The 25,033-nt window shown below is 35.7% G+C and overlaps 1 protein-coding gene across 38 annotated transcripts in view; it reads left to right on the top strand.

The window, feature by feature from the left end:
- The window catches only part of BAZ2B (bromodomain adjacent to zinc finger domain 2B), a 407,614-nt gene that overhangs the window by 180,074 nt on the left and 202,507 nt on the right, over positions 1-25,033 (top strand). Inside the window, exon 1 of one of the 38 annotated variants that reach the window (XM_031651789.1) lies at positions 13,335-14,008. The exons of 36 other annotated variants lie outside the window; for them this stretch is intronic. The gene's annotated coding sequence lies outside the window, so the exon portion shown is untranslated. Of the gene's footprint in view, positions 1-13,334; positions 14,009-25,033 lie in introns of those variants that run through there. One more of the 38 variants, XM_031651786.1, reaches the window with a different exon arrangement.

Here is a 25,033-nt window from a genome sequence, read left to right as displayed (position 1 = left end):
TTCTCTCTTTTCTTCTTTATTAGTCTTGCTAGTGGTCTGTCAATTTTGTTGATCTTTTCAAAAAACCAACTCCTGGATTCATTGATTTTTTGGAGGGTTTTTTGTGTCTCTATCTCCTTCAGTTCTGCTCTGATCTTAGTTATTTCTTGCCTTCTGCTAGCTTTGGAATGTGTTTGCTCTTGCTTCTCTAGTTCTTTTAATTGCGATGTTAGAGTGTCAATTTTTGATCTTTCCTGCTTTCTCTTGTGGGCATTTAGTGCTATAAATTTCCCTCTGCACACTGCTTTAAATGTGTCCCAGAGATTCTGGTATGTTGTATCTTTGTTCTCATTGGTTTCAAAGAACATCTTTATTTCTGCCTTCATTTCGTTATGTACCCAGTAGTCATTCAGGAGCAGGTTGTTCAGTTTCCATGTAGTTGAGCGGTTTTGATTGAGTTTCTTAGTCCTGAGTTCTAGTTTGATTGCACTGTGGTCTGAGAGACAGTTTGTTATAATTTCTGTTCTTGTACATTTGCTGAGGAGTGCTTTACTTCCAATTATATGGTCAATTTTGGAGTAAGTACGATGTGGTGCTGAGAAGAATGTATATTCTGTTGATTTGGGGTGGAGAGTTCTATAGATGTCTATTAGGTCTGCTTGCTGCAGAGATGAGTTCAATTCCTGGACATCCTTGTTAACTTTCTGTCTCGTTGATCTGTCTAATGTTGACAGTGGAGTGTTGAAGTCTCCCATTATTATTGTATGGGAGTCTAAGTCTCTTTGTAAGTCTCTAAGGACTTGCTTTATGAATCTGGGTGCTCCTGTATTGGGTGCATATATATTTAGGATAGTTAGCTCTTCCTGTTGAATTGATCCCTTGACCATTATGTAATGGCCTTCTTTGTCTCTTTTGATCTTTGATGGTTTAAAGTCTGTTTTATCAGAGACTAGGATTGCAACCCCTGCTTTTTTTTGTTCTCCATTTGCTTGGTAAATCTTCCTCCATCCCTTTATTTTGAGCCTATGTATGTCTCTGCGTGTGAGATGGGTCTCCTGAATACAGCAGACTGATGGGTCTTGACTCTTTATCCAGTTTGCCAGTCTGTGTCTCTTAATTGGAGCATTTAGTCCATTTACATTTAAGGTTAAGATTGTTATGTGTGAACTTGATCCTGCCATTATGATATTAACTGGTTATTTTGCTCGTTAGTTGATGCAGTTTCTTCCTAGCCTCGATGGTCTTTACATTTTGGCATGTTTTTGCAATGGCTGGTACCGGTTGTTCCTTTCCATGTTGAGTGCTTCCTTCAGGGTCTCTTGTAAGGCAGGCCTAGTGGTGACAAAATCTCTAAGCATTTGCTTATCTGTAAAGGATTTTATTTCTCCTTCACTTATGAAACTTAGTTTGGCTGGATATGAAATTCTGGGTTTAAAATTCTTTTCTTTAAGAATGTTGAATATTGGCCCCCACTCTCTTCTGGCTTGGAGAGTTTCTGCCGAGAGATCTGCTGTGAGTCTGATGGGCTTCCCTTTGTGGGTAACCCGACCTTTCTCTCTGGCTGCCCTTAAGATTTTTTCCTTCATTTCAACTTTGGTGAATCTGGCAATTATGTGTCTTGGAGTTGCTCTTCTCGAGGAGTATCTTTGTGGCGTTCTCTGTATTTCCTGGATTTGAATGTTGGCCTGCCCTACTAGGTTGGGGAAGTTCTCCTGGATGATATCCTGAAGAGTGTTTTCCAACTTGGTTCCATTTTCCCCCTCACTTTCAGGCACCCCAATCAGACGTAGATTTGGTCTTTTTACATAATCCCATACTTCTTGCAGGCTTTGTTCATTTCTTTTTCTTCTTTTTTCTTTTGGTTTCTCTTCTCGCTTCATTTCATTCATTTGATCCTCAATCGCTGATACTCTTTCTTCCAGTTGATCGAGTCGGTTACTGAAGCTTGTGCATTTGTCACGTATTTCTCGTGTCATGGTTTTCATCTCTTTCATTTCGTTTATGACCTTCTCTGCATTAATTACTCTAGCCATCAATTCTTCCACTTTTTTTTCAAGATTTTTAGTTTCTTTGCGCTGGGTACGTAATTCCTCCTTTAGCTCTGAGAAATTTGATGGACTGAAGCCTTCTTCTCTCATCTCGTCAAAGTCATTCTCCGTCCAGCTTTGATCCGTTGCTGGCGATGAGCTGCGCTCCTTTGCCGGGGGAGATGTGCTCTTATTTTTTGAATTTCCAGCTTTTCTGCCCTGCTTTTTCCCCATCTTTGTGGTTTTATCTGCCTCTGGTCTTTGATGATGGTGATGTACTGATGGGGTTTTGGTGTAGGTGTCCTTCCTGTTTGATAGTTTTCCTTCTAACAGTCAGGACCCTCAGCTGTAGGTCTGTTGGAGATTGCTTGAGTTCCACTCCAGACCCTGTTTGCCTGGGTATCAGCAGCAGAGGCTGCAGAAGATAGAATATTTCTGAACAGCGAGTGTACCTGTCTGATTCTTGCTTTGGAAGCTTCCTCTCAGGGGTGTACTCCACCCTGTGAGGTGTGGGGTGTCAGACTGCCCCTAGTGGGGGATGTCTCCCAGTTAGGCTACTCAGGGGTCAGGGACCCACTTGAGCAGGCAGTCTGTCCGTTCTCAGATCTCAGCCTCCGTGTTGGGAGATCCACTGCTCTCTTCAAAGCTGTCAGACAGAGTCGTTTGCGTCTGCAGAGTTTTCTGCTGCTTTGTTGTTGTTGTTGTTGTTGTTGTGTAGCTGTGCCCTGTCCCCAGAGGTGGAGTCTACAGAGACAGGCAGGTTTCCTTGAGCTGCTGTGAGCTCCACCCAGTTGGAGCTTCCCAGCAGCTTTGTTTACCTACTTAAGCCTCAGCAATGGCGGGCGCCCCTCCCCCAGCCTCGCTGCTGCCTTGCCGGTAGATCACAGACTGCTGTGCTAGCAATGAGGGAGGCTCCGTGGGCGTGGGACCCTCCCGGCCAGGTGTGGGATATGATCTCCTGGTGTGCCTGTTTGCTTAAAGCGCAATATTGGGGTGGGAGTTACCCGATTTTCCAGGTGTTGTGTGTCTCAGTTCCCCTGGCTAGGAAAAGGGATTCCCTTCCCCCTTGCGCTTCCCAGGTGAGGCGATGCCTCGCCCTGCTTCAGCTCTCGCTGGTCGGGCTGCAGCAGCTGACCAGCACCGATCGTCTGGCACTCCCCAGTGAGATGAACCCAGTACCTCAATTGAAAATGCAGAAATCACCGGTCTTCTGTGTCGCTGGCGCTGGGAGTTGGAGACTGGAGCTGTTCCTATTCGGCCATCTTGCTCCGCCCCTCAGAACAGTTGAACTCTTGCTTGAACCCAGGAGTTTAAGACCAGCCTGCGCAATACAGCAAGACCCCGTCTAAAAAAATTAAAATTAAAAATAGCAACAATATGAATTGCTGGCAAGGATATGAAGAAATCAGACTCTCATACATTACCAGTGGGAATGTAAAATGGTACAACCACTCTGAAAAATAGTTTGCAGTTTCAAAAAAAAAAAAGAAACACATGCTTACTATATAAGCTAGTGAGCAGAGATTCCACTACACTCCAGCATGGGTGATAGAATGAGACCCTGTCTCAAAAGCAAAAAAACAAAAACTATTAGGTTTTTTCCTTCTACCTCCCTACCCATATCTGAGAAACAAAGTGTTTCACCTCCTTACTAAACCTAAAACTTCATGCTTTTTAATTTTTATTCACTTCTGCCTCCTCTAGAGGCTTGCTTCATTGATCTGCCAAAAGACATTCATTTTTCTCCCTCATGACTGGTTTATTTCATTGTTATCCAAAGGATTGTCCTGGCATGAAGTAAAGTGATAAACAGAAGTGCAAACAAAACATTAAACCTTCACTTCCCTCAAGTGTTTGTGTTAGCATATTAAAGATATACATCTATGTTAATATAAGTAGCTCTACTTATATTAACTACCATATAGTATTCCATTATAAAAACATACCATGATATTTTTATTTATTCATTTTCCAGTATTTCCAAGGTTTTACTCTACAAATAGAACTGCAGTTTACATTCATATACATGACTTTTTATGTGCACGTATGGGAACTTTTCTGGGTGAGATATCTAGAATTACTGTATTATAGTCTACATGCAGCTTTACTTTACTATATGTTACCTGATTTCTTTCTATATAATTGTACCAGTTTATGTGACCAACGCATAAAAGATTTCTGCTCTACTTTTTAGCATTTGCTTAATTTTTGTATTCCCACTTTCTGCATATAGAGCCTGCTTTGAAGTCCAATAAATTTTACTTCTACAATACAATTTTTAAATTTCTTTCTCTACTCTAACCAGCTAAGAAGTAAAAAAATAAATTTATCCCTACTTTTATATATGAATAACTTTTATATTTATCCATCCCCTCATTTCTCACTCTCCTGCCACACCTTAGTACAAAACGTCACTTTTGCCTAAATTATCTCAGGAGACCAAATACTGCAGTATCCTTATTGTAAATTTCTTCCTGCTTCAATTCATCCTCCTTAAAACGGCTAGATCAATATTTCTAATGCAAGTAGTTTACCATTGTTCGCAGCATTAACTTTAAACACTTAGTATGGTATTTAAGGTCATCTCCGATAAGGTTTTAAAGTACGTTTTCAGCCAAATAAATATCTCTCGCACTATTTTTTACGTATGTCCTTTGTACTAGCCAGACTATATTACTTTACTGATTGATAGAGTCATTCAAACAGTTTATACATAACAAGCTTTTATGCTGCCCAGGTACAGGTTGAGTATTCCTTATCTGAAATGGTTGGGTCTAGAAGCTTTTGGGATTTCAGATTTTTTTCAGACTTTGGAATATTTTCATATATATAATGATATATCTTGGGGAGGGTAGATACCCAGGTCTAAACACTGAATTTATTAGTTTCATCTATACCTTATACACATAATCTGAAGGCATTTATGTATGATATTTTAAATAATGTGCAACACGTCACATAAGATCAGGCATGGAATTTTTCACTTGTGGCATCATGTTGATGCTCAGAAAGTATCAGATCTTGGAGCTTTTCAAATTAGGGATGTTCAACCTGTATGTTAACTCTTGGGTGTCATAGGTGCTACTGCCATAAAAGGAGCAACTCATGATTCCTGTTATTAGGGAGCTTGGAAGCCACCTTAAGCTAGTCTCAGAATACATCCAGTGCTTTTCAGCTTTTGATCCTTAGCTTATGTTCTCCTTCCCCTTGGGATGTCTCTTTTCCTAGTTCCTCCACCTACTCACCTTTGTTATTCAAATTCCTATACTACTTTGCAAAGCCTACTTCAGGTATCATTTTTTCATAAAGATTCTTTCTGCCATCCTCAGTTAATTTTGCTCTCAGAGTACTTTATTTATACCACTCTTATGGTATAAATGGTAGTATGTTCCATGTATTTATCTTTATTTTAGAGATAGGGTCTCTCTGTGTTAGTCTGGCTGGTCTGGAACTCCTGAGCTCAAGCACTCCTCCTGCCTCAGTCTCCTGAGTAGCTGGGACTGCCATGTATTTATTTTATTCTTCCAAGACAATAAATAGAGTACTTTGTCCATTCATCTATATTACTAGCATTTAACATAATGCCTTGTAAATGATAGGCCTTCTACTGATTAAAATAATTTAATTGAAGATAACCTTAGTTACTTCTAACTTTGCCAATTGGATTTATTTAGGAAAATATCAATTTTACTTATAAAAAATTTATGTAATTTTAATCCAGTGTTCTTAGTTTAAAATACTACAGAACAAACTTGAGGACTTGCTTTGATAAATAGTAAACTTTGTGATTAGTACAACATTCTTCCCACTTGTTTTTAGACTCTTAGGTAATCCCCTTTGGTCAAGTCAGACTGTCCTCTGTAGAACCATATGAATTGGTTGTATTGAAATACCTTGGCAGCTGCTAGGCACCTCCTCTACCCCAAAAAGCAGCTCTTTATTTTCTACTATTCTGGGTTTGTTTGTTTGTTTGTTTGTTGTTTTGTTTTTGAGATGGGGTTGCACTCTATTGCCCAGGCTTGAGTGTAGTGACATGATCACAGCTCACTGCAGCCTTGACTTCCCAGCTCATGCAATCCTCCCACCTCAGCCTGCTGAGTAGCTGGGACCACAGGCATGCACCACCACCACGCCTGGCTAATTTTATTTTATTTTATTTATTTTTTTAACGCCTGGATAATTTTTTTAAATTTTTGTAGAGATGAGGTCTTGCTGTATTGCCCAGGCTGGTCACAACCTCCTGACGTCAATCCGTCCTCCCAGCTTGGTCTCCCAAGAGTGTTGGGATGACAGGTGTGAACCTGTAATCTCAGTGTGCGCCCATACTGGACTTCTTCACAGATTTTATTTGAAGAAAGGCCTCTTCTGCTGAAACAATTTAAAATCTTGCTAAGTGAGTGTAAATTCTTGTTTTTTATATTTTTTCCAGTAATTTATAGAAACATATTATTTCTGCCCACTTATTCCTCATATTACCACAAATTTTAAATCAGTAGTCCATATGAATGAGACTTTAGATGAATAAGCAAAAGATAGGCAGTGGACTTTGGGTACAACAAATAAATTACTCTCTTGAGTATTCTGTCTTTTAATATGGATTTTTGAGGAGTTGTTAGCATATCAGAAATTACTGAAATTGGTGTATAAATTGTTAGGTACTCTGAAGCATTTTCTAGATCAGGGCTTCCTAAACTTTAATGTACAGAATATTCTGAGTAAGTCTAGTCTAGTGCCTGAGTTTCTGCATTTCTGTTTCTTTTTTTTTTTTTTTTGAGACAGAGTCTCACTCTGTCACCCAGGCTGGAGCGCAATGACATGGTCTCAGCTCACTGCAACCTCTGCGTCCCGGGTTCAAGCAGTTCCCCCACCGTAGCCTCCCGAGTAGCTGGGACTACAGGCATGCCACCACACCCAGCTAATTTTTGTACTTTTAGTAGAGATGGGGTTTCACTATGTTGGCCAGGCTGGTCTCGAACTCCTGACCTCGTGATCCGCCTGCCTTGGCCTCCCAAAGTGCTGGGATTACAAGCGTGAGCCACTGCACCCAGCCTTGTTTTTTCTTTTTTCTTTTCTTTTTTTTTTTTTTAGAGACAGGGTCTTGCTCTGTCACCCAGGCTGGAGTGCAGCGGTGCAGTCATATAGCTCACTGTAACTTCGAACTCCTGGGCTGAAATGATCCTTCCACCTGAGTGTCCTGAGTTGCTAAGACTACAAGTACGTGCCAACATACCTGGCTAATTTTTAGTATTTTTTGTAGAGACTAGGTCTCATTATTACCCTGGCTGGCCTAGAACTCCTGGCCTCAAGTGATCCTCCCAGTTCAGCCTCCTGAGTAGCTGGGACTACAGGCACACATCACCACATCTGGCTAATTACTTTTTTTATAGAGATGGGGTCTCATATTGCCTGAGCTAGTGTTGAACTCCTGGCCTCAAGTGATCCTCCTGCCTTGACCTCCCAAAAATGTTGGGATCACAGGTGTGAGCCACCGTACCTGGCCAAGATTCTGCATTTTTAACAAATAATTTCCATGTTGCTGGTCTATGGACTGTACTTGGAGTAGCAGCAGTGAGCTAGATGACTTTCCAAACCCTGTCACCATGTTTTAGGTTTTCTGGTTTTTTTTTGGTACTAGTAAAAGTAGGCTTTTGGTATCGCACAGATACTTGTTTACAGTGTGTTTCTCTACAGTCTAATGTATAATTTGACGTTTTAATAGAAATTTCTGGATTTTTAAAGGAAAATCTGTTGTGTATAGATTGATTGTTCTGTGGTTGTGTGGTTTTTTCAAGTCATTCTTCAAAGTTTTAAAAATAGACTTGACAATTATTAGACTGTCAGTGGCAACTTTCAGAGTTTACATTTAATAAGGAATGTCTGTTTACTTATTTCTGACAGAATTGTAGTTGATATTGCCTTTGGTTATTTTTGCAGGATATTGTTTTAGGTTACACATTAAGGTAATATAAAAATTTAACAGGAAACTTAATCTTCTGTTTGACTCTGGATGTTTTAGTTGGTATAAGTACTGCTTCTTGTTGTTGTTGCTGTTAAAGCTGTTATTATTATGAATTAGTAGCAATTGTATACCAGAGATTAGCCTGTTAATTTTATCTGTAGCACAGGTGAATTGAAAAACCTAATTTGTGTAAATGGACAACCAATGGTATAGAGATAGCTCTTTAAATAGCCCATACTCAAAAGGATACAAATTGATTCTGGGGGTACATTAATACTTATTTTTTCTTTAAGATATATCACATTAAATACTTTCATAGTTTTGTGCTTTTATTGAAAATTATAACTAAATCATAGAAAATTCCCAGCATTACTTACTTTTGACAAATATTAATTGGTAATCAACATTTTCAGACCAGGATAGTAAAACATTTTGAGGGAAAAGTATTATTTTATTTTAAAAACTTGAGAATAATTTTCATTTTAATGATTATATTAGCTCTATATTATTTCATTTAATAATTATCAGTAGTCGAAATTGTCGAGGAAATTACATTATTACAAAACTGACTTTAAAATATATTTATTATTTTCTTATTTCTTATTAAATAAGTAAGCACTCACCTTGCAATTAAAGTTTCCACATAGAATTTATGTGAAATATTGATAAAAAATTTTTTGGACCTGAGATCCAACAATTCTCTATAGAAATAAACCTCCTTTGTTTCTTCTGGTAGCATCCATTGATTTCTTTTTTCTAAAGGTACACTAATAGTGCTGATAGAAGCAGAACAATTGGAATTTACATTAAAAATAAATGTGATGAATAAAAAGCAATACATTGTAATGTAGAGTTGATTTTGCTTCACCCATAAGTTCTAAAATCTAAAGGACAAAAATACTGAAAGGGTCGAGAAAAAAATAAAGAACAAACGATGCAAAAAGAAAATGACACTGAGGTCTTGGTTTAATACATATGTATTTCAGGTTGATGGTTGATTTCATTAGCAAATCTCATTGTTATGCAATGTCTGTTCTTCTGCAGCAAAATGAATATTGTATTCTCACAGGCTCTGTGTGTATCTATTATATTGCAATAAATGAAAATATATACATCTATATCTGTCTTTGGCTTACTCTTTCCATTTTGTTTTTAAGGAAAAGAAAGAAAATTGAATAATCTTTTGTTGTTCAATTTGTTCAAAAGCCATTTCAATTTATATTATGGATATGTTTCCTACTTTTGTTCTTTGAAGTAAACAATTAGAAGGTGGTTAATAATGTAACCATGATAATTATCCTATAACTTTTTAAATGAATAGAATTAATCTTGATTGATTTAAGTTGGTAATATGAGATACTTAAGCATATGTTTTCTAACATATTTTTAAATATTAGGAGTGGTTTTCCTTACTGCAGGAAAGTATGGTAAGGGAGTGTATATATTATGCCAAATCTAAAGACTACTCCTTTTACAATAGCAAAATTATATATTGAGATTACTAAGATTTGAATTTTTATAAAATAGGAAGTTCAGAAATAAATTTCAGTGGCTACACATTGGAAGACTTCATTGAATGGTAATAAAGTAGTAAGCTTCATAAATTTTATGAGTTCAAATATGGATCAAACTGTATTGGATGAAAATTGTCATTTAATCTTAGTCATTTTGAGGTTTGACAGAAGCTTACAAAATAGATTTGGTTTTTGGTAGTGTTCTCAAAAGTTGTCTCACAATTGAAATTATTTTGACAAACTTGAAAGTAGAAAAGCCCAAGGTTTGATTAAATATGGGTTGATTGTATACCATGCAGAAATCACCTTTATGGTAAAAATTTGCCTTCTGGTTCAATTGATGCAATCATAATAAATATCCTAGTTACGCTGAATAAATATGGTCTGTTATAAATATACACGCAGTTTATTAATGCATTATACTAAGTTTATTTGTATTTAGAGTATTTTCTACATATTGAGCATTTTGTTATTCATGGTGGGTAATATAAAAGAAGAAATTTCAAGATCTGGTAAGGAGATTCCCCAAATAATTATATAGTAATATATAGCTAAATTATGTAGAGAAAGGTTTTATGGGCCCTTCAAATGGAGTCTGAGAGAGAGCCATCCTGGAAGTGATGAGACCTAAACTGATAATGAGGTAGGAGCAGAGATACGAAACAACATAAGCATAATCTGGGAGGCAGGAGGACATAAATTTAGGATCTTTGGGAGGCAGAGAGCAGACCAACCCTAAGTAGTAAGGAAGATATGATTTGCTACAACCTATTTACCTGACACGAAAACCAGAATGCATCATTGTTACATTTTATTAGTGTTCAGTCCAGATACTATACCATGGTAGCATGTCGTTTGACATCACTGGTAGATCTTGTTTTTTTCTTGTATAATAAAATAAGAGATAGGAAATTTCCTTGGTATCGATTTTGCTGTCTTTCCCCTCCACCAGTAACAAAAAGTAAATGTTCTGAAAGTATGCAAATATGAATCTAAATTGATGCAAACTGAATGTGAAGACAGAGTCACATTTATCTACTATAGTTAGAAATACCAAACTGGGGAGGATTACAAATCATCATAGATTGGACTCCCAGCTGTTGTAATGAGCAGGATCATGGAAGGAAGATCACCAACGAAAAGAGGAACTCATTTCATTGAAAAAGAAAGGTCCCTTGGCCGGGCGCGGTGGCTCACGCCTGTAATCCCAGCACTTTGAGAGGCCGAGGCCGGCAGATCAGGAGATCAGGAGATCAAGACCATCCTGGCTAACACAGTGAAGCCCTGTCTCTACCAAAAATACAAAAAGGAATTAGCTGGGCGTGGTGGCGGGCGCCTGTAGTCCCAGCTACTTGGGATGCTGAGGCAGGAGAATGGCATGAACTCGGGAGGCGGAGCTTGCAGTGAGCCGAGATCGCGCCACTGCGCTCCAGCCTGGGCGACAGAGCGAGACTCTGTCTGAAAAAAAAATAAAAAAGAAAGCTCCCTTATCTTTTGCCTGATCTGGAACCCTGGTTATCACATTTTATGTGATCTGCTGCTGTCATCTAGCATAAGAACCTGACTTTAGAAAATAGAATATGAATTTGGAATTTGAAAATGGAATTTAACATAAGATTCTGGGAATTGTTAGTGTATGTTTAAAGATCCAGATGAGAATTGCAGACTTCCTAGCAAGATGGCTTATTTTTGGGAATCTTTCATTATGTTATCACTCTGACTTGCACTGACGAAATGTTAAAAGAAACTTTTATGTGAAATTTGTTATTTTAATTGCTGTAAAGATTCTATTGAGAAAACTGTTGTGTGCTCCATTGTTGCATTTTTGAAAATTATTTTTAAAACTTCTCTCAATTCTAAGTACTAGAGAAGGCTTTGGAGCTTGTTTGTAAATTACATCTTATAGAGAATGAGAATTTTGTAATTTGATCTCGTCTCCCACTTTACTTTGATTGCTAAGGAGCTGAACCACCCATATCATAGACTTGTGCAAAACCTTATGATAGGTGTTTCTTTGTTCCAACTTTACCTTGTGTTTTCATCTTTCTCATATCCTCTTATTTTCTCTTTTATTCATATTAGTTTTAAAGACGGCATTCTGTTCTTATAGTTTTGTAAGTCATCTTAAATTATGTTGGAATAAGATGGGATATAAATAATTATGTAACACCTATTTATTGTAGCAGAAGGCAAGCAAGTAAAAAGTAGGAAACTTTCTTCCTCCTCTTGTCTCTCCCTCTGCCTTCCCACCTCATTTTGCACATAGTTCTTAATATGGAGGACTTATCTCTGTGGTTTCTTGGACTTTCCAGAGGATAGGGGAATTCACTCTGAAGCTTTTTGTCTATATAGCACTACTAGGTCCAGTTAAAGAATGCCTGAGAGGACAAGTAGGGCTGAAATATACCTAAGAGAAGGAAAAGGTATATTTCTCTAATTTGTCAGCTCTGAGGGCAAGTCTTTTTCCAACTGGTTTTTGTCCCTTACCTTTTAACTGCATTGTAAATTCATAATATCAAAACTTAATGGCTCTTGATAAAAACCACCTTCAATGAAACCAAATATCATATTTATTTGCTGTACCTCTTTATGTTTTCATTTCATCATGCTCTAAATTTGATACATTATAGGAAGCTAAGATGGTCATAAATCATTGCAACAATTGAAATAATGATTTTCTGATTTAAAATTTTGTTTTGTTTTGGTGTATGAATTACATACTCAAAGCTACTTATGTGGTAGGAATTACATCTTAAATTTTCTATAAAGGAAATAAGAACTGTGTTTTGCATTCCATGTGACTACTATGGTTTTTAAATTATTTAATGTTAATGTGACCAAGAAATTCAGCTGGAAATGTTAACTTCGTAATCATAGTTTTTTGAAAATTTGCTATTTCATGTGTCATTGTAGTAAATTTTAAGGTGGTGATTAGTGATGTTAGCAACTTAATGTGGTTCAATACCGAGTACATACTCCTTGAAATGACATATTAAGTATATGTAATGAGACTTGTTCTGAGATTCTATACCCTTGGCACAGTCTTCTCTCCTGGGTGTTTTTTTTGTTGTTATTTATTATCATTCTGTTTTGTTCTATTTCAGTACATTAGAACTTTATTTTGCAAACTGAATAAATATAAACCTAATTTAAGTAGTATAATTTTAATATCTTAACATGATTATATTGTTGTAAAGGAGTCTTAAGAGCTTTTTGCATTGAAATCAAATCTTACTGTGTTCATAATAGTTAGGATATTGATGCATGGCCTTAGTAAATATAGAATTTTAAAGATAAATGCAAATTTTGTGGATTTACAGAATTATCTAGATTTTTTTATAAGTAGTAAATTAGTTTGTCATTTTGATGGAGTTGGGTTTTTTGTTTGTTTCATACCCATGGCTAATTTAAACCAGCCCTCATCAAACTATACTAGAAATTTCAGAGCACGAAAAAACAGCAATTTGGGGGATTAAAAAAAAAAAAAACTATGGACAAAGAAACTTAGTTTTCAAGCTTAACAGTGTTTTTAAAAAATGCTCACAGGTTAAATATTTTACGTTTTGTTTTCTTTTTGATATATGAGTTTAAAATGATGTAGAGAATAGTTTCAAATTATGTAAACTTTCTGATCATAGGAATTTTTTTCCAAAGACTGCCACATAAATTATAAAGCAGTCTTATTTTGCAGGAAGTTGTCCAAATAAAACAATAAACTTATGCTTTGACCACAAAACAATTAATTTTGGTCTTTTATTATAACTCAGATATTTATTTTACATAGTTTATTGTAGCAGCTGAAATGTAAAGACTTTTCTTTATATTTAGCAGGTTTTTGAGCAGTTATTCTTATTTGTTTTTTTTACATCTTTTTAGCATTGCTTTGTTTTTATAGTTTATCTGCCAGAAGTGATTTTTGAAACCTGCTTTTAAACAGTGCCAGTTTTCAAGCATTCCTATCATGTGAGTTTATGTGAGGAATCAACCCTTCTTTAAAAAGGAAGAAAGACAGACCTCTTTATTGTCTGTTTGACATTAATAAAATTAAGAAAAGAACGATTACTTGAGACATAGCCTTACCTGGCTTAGTTTTATCACGTGAGCATTCACGCTTGCTGGTGATCTAAGTGCTCCACCTGCCTTTCAGTTTGTTTACCAGGAAATCAAGATGTGTAAACTGCAGGAAGTACTATTTGACCCTCTCCGACAGTATCTCATTACAATAATTGCTAATCTCTGAATAAGACAGCCATGTTTTGTGAGTAACAGAGAGAGAGAGGTTGTGTTAGGTAGATTTTAGGTGTTTCAACAAATAGAGCATTGTAAATGCTTACTTGGATTATGTTTTCATGATAGCTTTTGATAAAAGACATATGCTGACCTTTGGGGTCAGCAAAGCTAGGACACAATAGTAGGTATTCTTTCATGCCTTTTAACTGAAAAATATCACGGCTTGTTGTTTTGGAGTGCTGTCACTGCTCTGAATCGAAAGGATAATGGCTACTTCCTGATTAAACCCACTCTCCACAGTAAGCTGTTAATGTTATACTCTATGTCTTTTTCTCCTGTAAATGCAAGGGTATTTGGTGTTTTCTTTACTTTTTAATATTGCTTTTTCATGGAAAGATCTCTTAGAAATATATCCTGAAGTTAAAGTTTACAATTAGAGTAGAAACTACTGTTTAAGTTTGGAAGATTTCTTAAAATGAAAAAGTATTTCTGTTTGGTATCTTAAATCCAACCAGCTCATACACATACTGTAGGTTTTGGTTACAGAAATTAGCTTTATTAAATAAAGACATTGAAATGATAAATGATATTAAGCTGCCACTTTCTTGCCACTCTAAGCAAAATTTTAAAAATAACTTTTGTAGTAAAAAGATTATTTTTTTCAGAGACTTTGGATAAACTCTAATTTTATCTTGATTTAATAAATTTCATAATTCTATTTACATATATTCTCAAAATATATCGATAATTTTAATTATGAAATTAATTTATTCTGAAATTAGCAAAGAGATCCTTATGATATAAAAACAATGTTAAGTATTGAGAATATAAGAAGGGAATAATGAGCTTCTTAGTTTTAATCCTAAATCTGGCCGTCACTCCATCTGTAGTCTTGGGACAATCATTTAAACTGCTTACCTCAGTTTTCTTGTCTACTGCCCTTGTGAGTGCTTAGGTAAAATGTGTATGTTTGTTAATTTCTTTATAGTGTTACAAACTACAAAGCAAATGAATTTCACAAGTATTTTATAAAATGGAGAACTGACTCTGCACGTAGGAAAACATTAGCAGTAACAATAGACAGAGAAATAATTTTTTTTAAATTTATGACTTTAAAAGAAACACCATTACTTTGGCTTTTTAATTTGAAACAGAACTCTTAGTTTTGCTCAATCTTTAATATAGTATTACCAAAGGAATATACATGGGAATATACGTGTTGTTGGATACATGACTAAAATGGGAAGTAGAAAGCTTAAAGGTAATTTAGTAAAGAATGACAAATATACTTAAAATTATTTAACTCTTTCTTAGAAGTCTTATTTCTGAAAGTAAAATTGTTCAGAGTAGAGGGAAGAATGTATGTATGTATATGTTACGGACATATAAATGTAGGTGATCTACATAGTAAGATGTTTAATTTTTAATCTGTAGTATTAGATATGTTGATTATATAAAAAGAAAACATACGATTATGAAAAATCAAAAGTAGTTACTGAAGAATGTTATAGAACCTAACATCTAGGAATGTTAAAAAATGGAATAATGTAAATAGAATCCTACTTTTGTTGAAAGAATTAAGTTAGTTTCTTTCACATAATGCTTATCAGGGTTATTTTAGGTAACTCAGTAATTTTTCATATAAATTGGCATATTGTGAGGAGATTCTAAAGGTTAAGTTTTGTGAGTATTCTAGCTTAGTCAAGTTATCAAAGTAAAAGTTATAATAGTGCCTCTATTTTAATTTACAATAACAAGTAATTTATGTCATTTATTGAATACTTACTATATGCAAACCTCTGGGCTAATTCTATTGTCATTTAATATTCATGATAATCACATGAGGTGGAGGTACCATTATTACTTCCATTTTTATCAATGAGGAAGTAATTGTAGAGAATTTAAATAATTTGAGTAAGGTCCTTAGCCAGTAAATACCAGAGCCAAGCTGAAAACACACAATTCAGAATCCAGAACAGTCTCCAGTGTCATACCCTTAACCATTGTGTTTATATTTTGGAGATAGTAAAGGTGCTTACACATTTGATTCAGATGGTTTTATTTTTTTCATTAATTTATCAAATACAAGTATCAGGCACTTTAAGGAATTAAGGTAATAGCATTATAAAGCAATACAAAATCCCTTGTCTCAAGAAGCCTGCAGTCTAGTGGAAGAGGCAGAAAATTAATAGGCTGTTAACAGTACAATGTGATAACTGATAAAATATAGGTCAGTACAGGATGCTAAAGGTGACGCCATTGTTTTATTTCCATATTTAATTTGCATATTTGTGTGTTGTTCTAGGTACATGGGAAATATCAGTAAATGAAACTTTCAAAGGTCTCGGCTTTTGTGGCACATATAGTAGGAGTGGAGATAAATGATAATAAGTAAACTGCATAGCATTTTAGAAGATGACAAATATTATGAAGTAAAGAAAAAGGAGCAGGATGTGAAGGTTAGGTGGTGATGGGATTCGGGGGCTGAGGAAGGATTCACAAAGAAGATGATATTGAAGAAAGATTAAGGAAGTTAGCCATGTGGATACCTTTGGAAAGTCTTCGAGGCAGAGGGCATGAGGCAGGAGCATGATTGGTTTGCTCAGGGAAATGAATGGTTGTCACTGTGAGTACGGGTATGGAGAGAGAAAGAGGAGGTATTGTCAAAGGAAATGAGTGAGTGGGTTATTCATGTAGGGCCTCCATGGGGACTTTGAGGAGCCACTCCAGGGCTTTCAGTATTTTTAAAAAGGATCACTCCAGTTGCTATGTTTAGAATAGATTGTATGTAAAGAGGCATGGACCACCAGATAGAAAGTTCTTAGAGTAATCTAAATGAGAGAAGGTAGTGGCCTAGTAGCAGTTAAATTCTGGATGTTTTTAAGGTACAACCAAAAAGATTTCCAGATGGGCTGGATGTGAGATGCAAGGAAAGAGGAGAAAAGATGACTTTAAGGGTTTTGGCAGCTGGAAGGATGGTGTTGCCATCAGCTGTGACATGGGGAAGAATTTCAGGTGGAGAAGGTTTGGGATGAGGATGAAGAATCAGGACTCTGGCTTTGGATGTGGTAGACCAAAATGTTTATTAGATATGCAAGTGGAGATGTGAGAAAGCTTTACAGAGAGGGTACAACCCAAATTGAGACTGAAGAATGAATTGGACTTACCTAGTCAAGCAGGTAGTTTGTGGTGAAATTTGAGAGCATTTGCTACATACTTGAATGAATCTTGGCATTATCTACTTTGCATATTTACTAATGAAAGTAACATCTAAACATCTAATAAGTAAAAACATTTAAAAAGTAATAAAAATATTTCAAAGAACAAAATTATTCTGGGTAGTCAACTTTTCAGAGTATTTCACTGACTACTATTTTCATGAGTTGTACTGTCTGCTTTTACATATGTTGATTCTCACCTTAGTACTGTAAGGTAAATAGTATTTCTGCTTTACATTTGGAGAAACTGAGTATGAGGGAGATTAATATTCCCTAAGGTCATTGATAGATTAGGTGATAGGCCTGGATTCAAATCCAGGCCTTTAGATCCCATTGACCATGCTCCTTATTTTAAAAATGTATGATGTTAAAATTAAAAAATTTTTAGACTTTTGTTTGAGGTCTCAAGGAGTTGTCTTTTTAAAATGTTAGTTATCATTCTGTAGTGTAACACAGTGATACCCTTGGGACATAAGGTTTTTAGATTCTTGATCAAGGAGTCAGGTCATTTGTTGTTGTTCTTTGAATAACTACAGAGCTTTCAGTATAATTACCTGTTATAGACACTCCCTCTACTTCTGGTTCCCATCGCTGTGTATAGTGCTTAGTAAGTGCTTAGAAAATTACAGCTGATATTATCATCATCTTTTTCTTTGTACTCTACTGTGGCCTCGGGAATCAACCCAAGCTTGTTGGAATCATGTGTCAGTTATAAAACTTCAAAGATTAAGGGCACAAAGACATTCTAAATAATGAAGAATGAGTTTGAATCCACACATTTTATCAGCTTGGAGACCATCTTTATTTCTTTTGCTTTTTTGGCTGTTTTTTAGGCAAGTGAATTTGCTAAATAGCTGTGTTTCTTACTGGAAAACCAGTAATCTCTAAGATGCCACTGGGTATTTTCATTGCAAAATTGAACATAAGTTGTTCAACTTTAGTAGGGAATAAAAATATAGTTGTTCTTTGAAACATACTTACTTTTGAGGTGACAATGCCGTATTTTAAAAACTTAAACCTTTTGCCTTCTGGATCGAAATAGAATTTATTTCATGTGAGTTAATACTGTTTACATTTATGATGTTTTTAAAGATACTTAAGAGCAAGCATTCAGAGAAACTGCAGGAAAGAAACATTTTTATGAAGCCATATCAAACATATAGAAATACCAGTTTTTTAAAAAACCTGTTGTAGATTAAAATAGGATATGAGTCTAAATGGTCATTTTAAGTATATACTAAGGGAATAGGTAGAAACTTTACATTGTCTATATATTTATGTTCTATAAATACATGACTTTACACTAAGTCTGATGTTTTGATACATTTCTCAAAATTTTATGCTGTTTTTTCAAAGGAACAAAGAAGATGTATTCATTCTTCCTATGCCTTTCTCTAAAGTTTTCCTTTTATTTTATTAACTTAAAGATTTCTTTAAGTATAACTTTTTTATGGTCACTGTAATCATTAAACAGATTATTTAAGTAAACAAAAATGTTGGTTGACCCCTACAACATTCTTTATCTAAGTTATCTATGTAATTTCATATTTTAATTAATTCTGCTTATGATTAGAATTATATTTCCTGAGCATTTCTACTTAGTCATAAAAATAGTAGTGTATATGTTAGATGTTTGTGTATCACTTCGTTTTAAAATTTGTTTTATTTGGACTATGTCTTTGGTTCAGTTGGGGAAAAGGAAATGACCTGTTGATCAGAAAAAAAATTTCTGTTCAAAGTACTTTATTAGTGCCTATTTTTAAATAATTATACTGAACTAAATGTTATATCCTTTATAAATTGAAATGTCCAGAGAGGCTGGGCACAACACCTCACCTCTGTAATCCCAGCATTTTGGGAGGCCAAGGCAGGTGGATCACCAAAGTTCAGGAGTTCGAGACCAGCCTGGCCAACGTGGTAAAACCCCATCTCTACTAAAAATACAAAAAATTAGCCGGGCGTGGTGTCAGGTGCCTGTAATCCCAGCTACTTGGGAGGCTGAGTCAGGAGAATCTCTTGAACCCAGAGGCAGAGGTTGCAGTGAGCTGAAATCACGCCATCCAGCCTGGGTGACAAGAGTGAAACTCCGTCTTAAAAAAGAAAGAAAGAAAGAGAGAAAAGGAGAGAAGGAGGGAGGGAGGGAGGGACGGGGGGAGAGGGAGAGAGAGAGAAAGAAATAGAGAGAGAAAGAAATGTCCAGAGAATGAGTATTCTGATTTATTTTTTCTGGAATAGTTTGTCTTAACATTATTAAAATTTAATGTATTTGTGCAAGTATAAAACCATAGAGGGCTACTGGGTCCTGATTTGAAAATCTGCGCTACTACTAATCTAGTTTGGTAAGTAAAGTACAAACAAATATTAAATGAGTCTTGATTTGATAATTTGAGCAACTAATCTAGTTTTACAAGCAAAGCGTAATCAAATATTAAATGTGTTACAGTAATTAAAAAACACCAGAGATGTCAAAAGGAGCATAAGATTAATTGCTCAATGAGTGATATGTAAGCAAAATACTATGAATTGACAGTAAGAGAGGGGTCATTTGAATGACCAGGGAAGGCTCCTTTAAGGAAAAGGAACTAGAACAGCGTCTTCAAGCACCAATCAGGACTTCAAACATACATTTTTACAAATAACTTTATTGAGATATAATTCACATACCATGCAGTTCACCCATTTAAAGTATATAGTTTAATGGCTTTTGGAATATTACATTTTTTTTTACATTGCAGTAAAACGTCTATAACATAAAATTTGCCATTTTAACCATTTTTATGTACACAATTCAGTGGTCTTAATTACATTCATAGTGCTGTGCAACCATCGTTACTGTCTATTTCCAAAATTTTTTCATCATGCCAAGCAGAAACTCTGTAACCATTAAGTAATAATAACTCCTGGTCAGATGCAGTGGTTCATGCCTGAATCCCAGCACTTTGGGAGGCTGAGGCGGGAGGATCACTTGAGACCAGGAGTTCAAGGCCAGCCTCGGCAATGTAGTGAGACCTCTGCTCTACAAAAATAAAATAGCTGGGCATGGTGGCACACGCCTGTAGTCCCAGCTACTCAGGCCTTGAGCACAGAAGGTTGAGGCTGCAGTAAACTGTGATCGCACCACTGCACTCCAGCCTGGGTGACAGAGTGAGATTGTGTCTCAAAAAAAATTTTTAAATAAAAAAAAGCAGTAACTCCCCATTTCCCTCACCATCTGCTATCTCCTAGTAACCTCTAATCTACTTTCCATCTCTGCAAATTGTCCTCTTCTGCATATTTTTCATAAGTGGAATCATTCAATGTTTGTCCTTTTTTGGGTTGGGCTTATCTCACTTTAGAGTTTTCAGGGTTCATCTATGTTATAGCATGTAGCACAACTTCATTTCCTTTTATAGTTCAATTTTATAGATATATGTATGTATGTACATATATACATATAAATGTACATTTATACATACACACTTGTATGTATATATGTACATATATAAACAATTGCTTATATATACATGTACATATATACGTATATTTGTGTATCCATATCCATGTATTTGTACATATATACAAATGTACATATATACATATGTTTGTACATATATACAAATATATATAATTATATACATATGTATTTATATGTATATCACATTTGTTTATTCATCTTTTGAGGGATATAGGTGTACAGGTATGTTTTCAAGTCTCTGCTTTCAATTCATACAGTAATTTTACATTAACTTTTTGGAAGAACCACAAAACTGTTTCCAGATAGCTGAATCAAGCATTGATTTTATTCTGTTACACTGTGTAGTGAATGTAAAAGATTAGGCTGAAAGAATACTGGCTTCAGCACATATGGGCTATTTTTCTTAAAAGAGAGTAAAAAAGCCATATGTGTTATGTGTGAAAACATATATATGTGTAAATAGCCACCTCTTAAAGTGAATTTTTAAAAATAAGCATTCTGGTTGTATGTAACCCCAGTTTTGTAATATTTTCTAGAACATGGCCATTGAGTTTGAATTTCTTAGTCCCTAGGAACGATGTTATAAAAGGATGTTTCCACAAGTAATTAGAATTAACAGTGTATTTCTGCCTGTTTTTAAGATATCTATTAGTTGCCTTTTTTGCATTATAATATAAAATCACTCAATTATATCTGACTGGAAAGTGTTTCCAGTATATTCTTTTTAGTCAATTTATTTTCCTTCATATATGTTAATGTTTTATATTTTATAAGTGAGAGAGAAGACTATAGTCATTTCATTCAGCATTTTTGAGATCACTCTTACAAGTATAAATTCTGGAATTCCATATGGATTAGAACAATGTTTATCTGTCTTTTTGTAGATCAGTGAGGGACCACTAAGCCAAAAGGCAGGGTTTATTTCACTGGCTTGATTAGGTTATAGGACTGAGGAAATGGGGTGCAATATTAAAATAGGGAAACTTTGACCTAATTACAAGTTTCCCTAAGAGGGATATATAATATCACAAACCCACAAACAGTAATGAATTACCACTTGTGGATTCAATAAGGAAATAAATGGTAATAACAGATATAATGGGTCATACTGATGAGGATATTATTTAGGACATCAGAGAGTAATTTCTGGAAATAAAAGGAAAGCTAATTGGAAGTTTTCTTTAAATTTCTCATCAGGGGGCATACATGAGAGTGTGTAATGCATAGGGAGATTGAAATAGCCAGCAATTTTGAGAAAATTGACATGGATAGCTCATGGACTTTTTTTTTCTTTTGGCAAACCTCTGAGGCAATTTGCCTTAATATGAATTTGAATCTTAAGTAGGAACTGGGAATGAGATTATAGGGTGTTTAAATCATTAACCAAAGTTGGACTTGGAGAAATCTTTTGGGAAATAAGTTTCCACTTGGTTAAAAGCAAAATTTCAATAATCTATAGAGCATATAATTGTAACAAACTGAATACTCTGAATAACTTACTGAATACAAATTCAATAATTAGATAAGTAGTTTAAATGTTTTTAGTTTGACATTGATGATCTGCAAGAAAGTAAGGAGTCACTGTGACTAAAACTTAAGTGAAATAGAAAATTTAAAGAGGATAAGAAAGTGTCAAAGCCAACTTTCATTTCAAGGAACCTGCTGAACTTGTGATGGAAGTATCTATTTACGAGGCTGTACAATAGCCCATATTCGAAATCAGATAGATAGGCCAGGCGTTGCGGCTCATGCCTGTGATCACAACACTTTGGGAGGCCAAAGCGGGTAGATTGCTTGAGGCCAAGAGTTCGAAACCAACCTGACACCGGGCGCGGTGGCTCACGCCTGTAATCCCAGCACTTTGGGAGGCCGAGGCGGGCGGATCACAAGGTCAGGAGATCGAGACCATGGTGAAACCCCGTCTCTACTAAAAATACAAAAATGAGCCGGGCGCGGTGGCGGGCGCCTGTAGTTCCAGCTACTCGGGAGGCTGAGGCAGGAGAATGGCGTGAACCCGGGAGGCGGAGCTTGCAGTGAGCCAGGATGGCGCCACTTCACTCCAGCTTGGGCGACAGAGCGAGACTCCGTCTCAAAAAAAAAAAAAAAAAAAAAAGAAACCAACCTGGCTAATATGACGAAACCCCATCTCTGCTAAAAATACAAAAATTAGCTTGGCGTGGTGGCACATGACTGTAATCCCAGCTAATCGGGAAGCTAAGGCACAAGAATCATTGAACCGGGAGGTGGAGGTTGTGGCGAGCTAAGATCATGCCACTTGCACTACAGCCTGGGCGACAGAGGGAGACTCTATCTAAATAAATAAATAAATAAATAAATAAATAAATAAATAAATAAGTTAGTGCTGTTACTTTTATTTCAAAACATCTCTACTTCCATTTTGAAACAAGGTGGTCTCTTTTGAACCTCCCTTTTAAAAATGTTTAAGTTCCTTCTTTCTAAAAGTAATCATACCTTTAGTATAACTCTTACTTTGTCCCTTCTCATTTTCTTAAAGTTTTTTTGTTATTCAATTTAGATTACTTCTCATAATAAGTATGAGATTGTAGGAAGATTGTAATGAATCCTAGATCTAATTTGATTCCTAATATCTTAGTGCACTGATTGAAAAACATATCTAATTTTCCAAAGTCATATTAATCCCTTATACACAAGCAGATACACATTCAAAGAACCTTAATGCCTTAGAACTTTCTGGACCTCTAGTATATGTGAAATGCAAATGAAATTTTTTTAGGGAGACCACTGCTTTTCTCTTCAAAGAAACACCTTTCCAATTCTTAGTTTTCACCTGAAACTTGGAATTAATATTCTTTCTAGATATAATTGTTTAGATTTTTTTTAACCTCCTCACTTTCATAGTTGTTTGAAGCCTAACTTTCATCACTAAATCAACTGTTGACCTGTTGCCTAATAAACTTTTTCTGGAGCCTATTTCTTCAAGTTTTGTACTTTAATGTATCAGGCTATATGTTACACAGGAAACCTCAAGTTTTTTGTTCTGAAAACCATTTAACTCTCCTTTGCAGCCATCTAATCTCTCTTTGATGACCATCTAAGCATTTTTCAGAAGGCCTTAATTTGTTATTATCCCAGACTTTATTTTGGGGCCCCATGAATCTAAAACTTTTATAATTATAGTTTAGATAACTGAGTAGAAGTACCATTACTTTTATGTTGACCTGTTCCACAAAGTATTACACCTGACACTGAACAAGAGATTTGTGTGTGAGTGATAGGTTATTCATCAGTCCCACCAGTAGTGCCAGTTTTCAGACTCTGATCTCTTTGAATAGTTTATCTTGCGTGTTAGATTCTCTCGCTTGAATTGCTCTTTCTCTTTTCCTTTTTCTTATCCTCCTTTCATTCTAGGACACAAATTACTGAGGGTGGAAAAGAACTCAGTACTCTCTATTATTTGTGACCCCAAAAGGAAAGTTTTCAGGGTTAAAAATCGAGAGGAGAAAAGACATTGTGGTAATGGTGTTTCCCATGTTGGTCCTGTATTCTTATAGATAACACAGTTTCTGAAATGCAGGCTTTCTCTTCTAAGCTTTTCTAAGCTGTGCCTGAAGTATTCATAGTATTCTTCCTGAAGGTTTGGAGTTTTTCTGGACTGGGCCGATCTGGTTCTTTGTGGAGTTACTGCCCAAGTACCAGGAGATATTCCTTCATCTAAGCAGCTGACAGAAGTCTACATCATCCCTTTCTGGATGCTTTTCTTTTTTATTTCCTAATAAGTATCTGTATGTTCAAATCTGCTTATTAATCATTCCTTAGACATGAGGTTGAAATGGAACTTTGTGGATATTCATTTATCCCGTGTAATACAGTGTATTACAGCTCAGATCTCCTGGATAGCTGGGTCAGTAGTTCCATTGCTAAGTCCAGTTTCCCTCCTGTCATCCTGGCTCCCTCTGGATATAGGTGAGGTGGAGCCTCAAGAAGCAATAGACCATGGTAAGGATTACCTAGCAAGGGATTCATGGGTAGAGAGCCTTACCCAGGTAGTCACATGTCCTTGTAGAATTTTTTTTGGAGGGGTGAAGGTCCTGCTACCACCTTTCCATATGCCTACTCTAGTTATAGCAAACTTGCCAGACAGCCCTTATAAGAGTTTTTTTTGGGAGGGGCAGAAGACTCTTGGAAAGGAGAGATCTGTGTTTCAGATTCTCAATTATTACTTATTAATAATTATTAATTGTTAATAATTAATTATTAATTATTATAATTATTAATAATTATTACTCAATTATTATTTTCGTTTGAACTTCAAAATTGACATAATCTGGCAATGGTGAAGCTTATAAAAGCTCCATGGCAGTGATTCTTAACCTTGGAATCTTCTGGAGGGCTTCCCAACCTGTTAATGCTTACCTCCCCACCCCCAGAGATTCTGATATAATTGATCTAGAGAGCTGCCTTGTCACAGGTTTATATATTTAAGATCCCCCACGTGTTTCTAATGTGCAGCCAGGCTTGTGAATCATTACATTAAAGGAATTGTGTGATAAACTTGTTTATGAAGTAAAAAATTCATTTTACACTCAGAAAATACTTGAAAAACTACTAGATGACAGGACACTCTGCTGGAATTCGCTTCTACGAAATTACGTATACTTCTTTGCTTCACT

The sequence above is a fragment of the Papio anubis genome, chromosome 10, assembly GCF_008728515.1.
Source record: "Papio anubis isolate 15944 chromosome 10, Panubis1.0, whole genome shotgun sequence".
Classification (NCBI taxonomy): Eukaryota; Metazoa; Chordata; class Mammalia; order Primates; family Cercopithecidae; genus Papio; species Papio anubis.
Note: the sequence above shows the minus strand (reverse complement) of the source record. Positions and strands in the feature narration are given on the sequence as shown.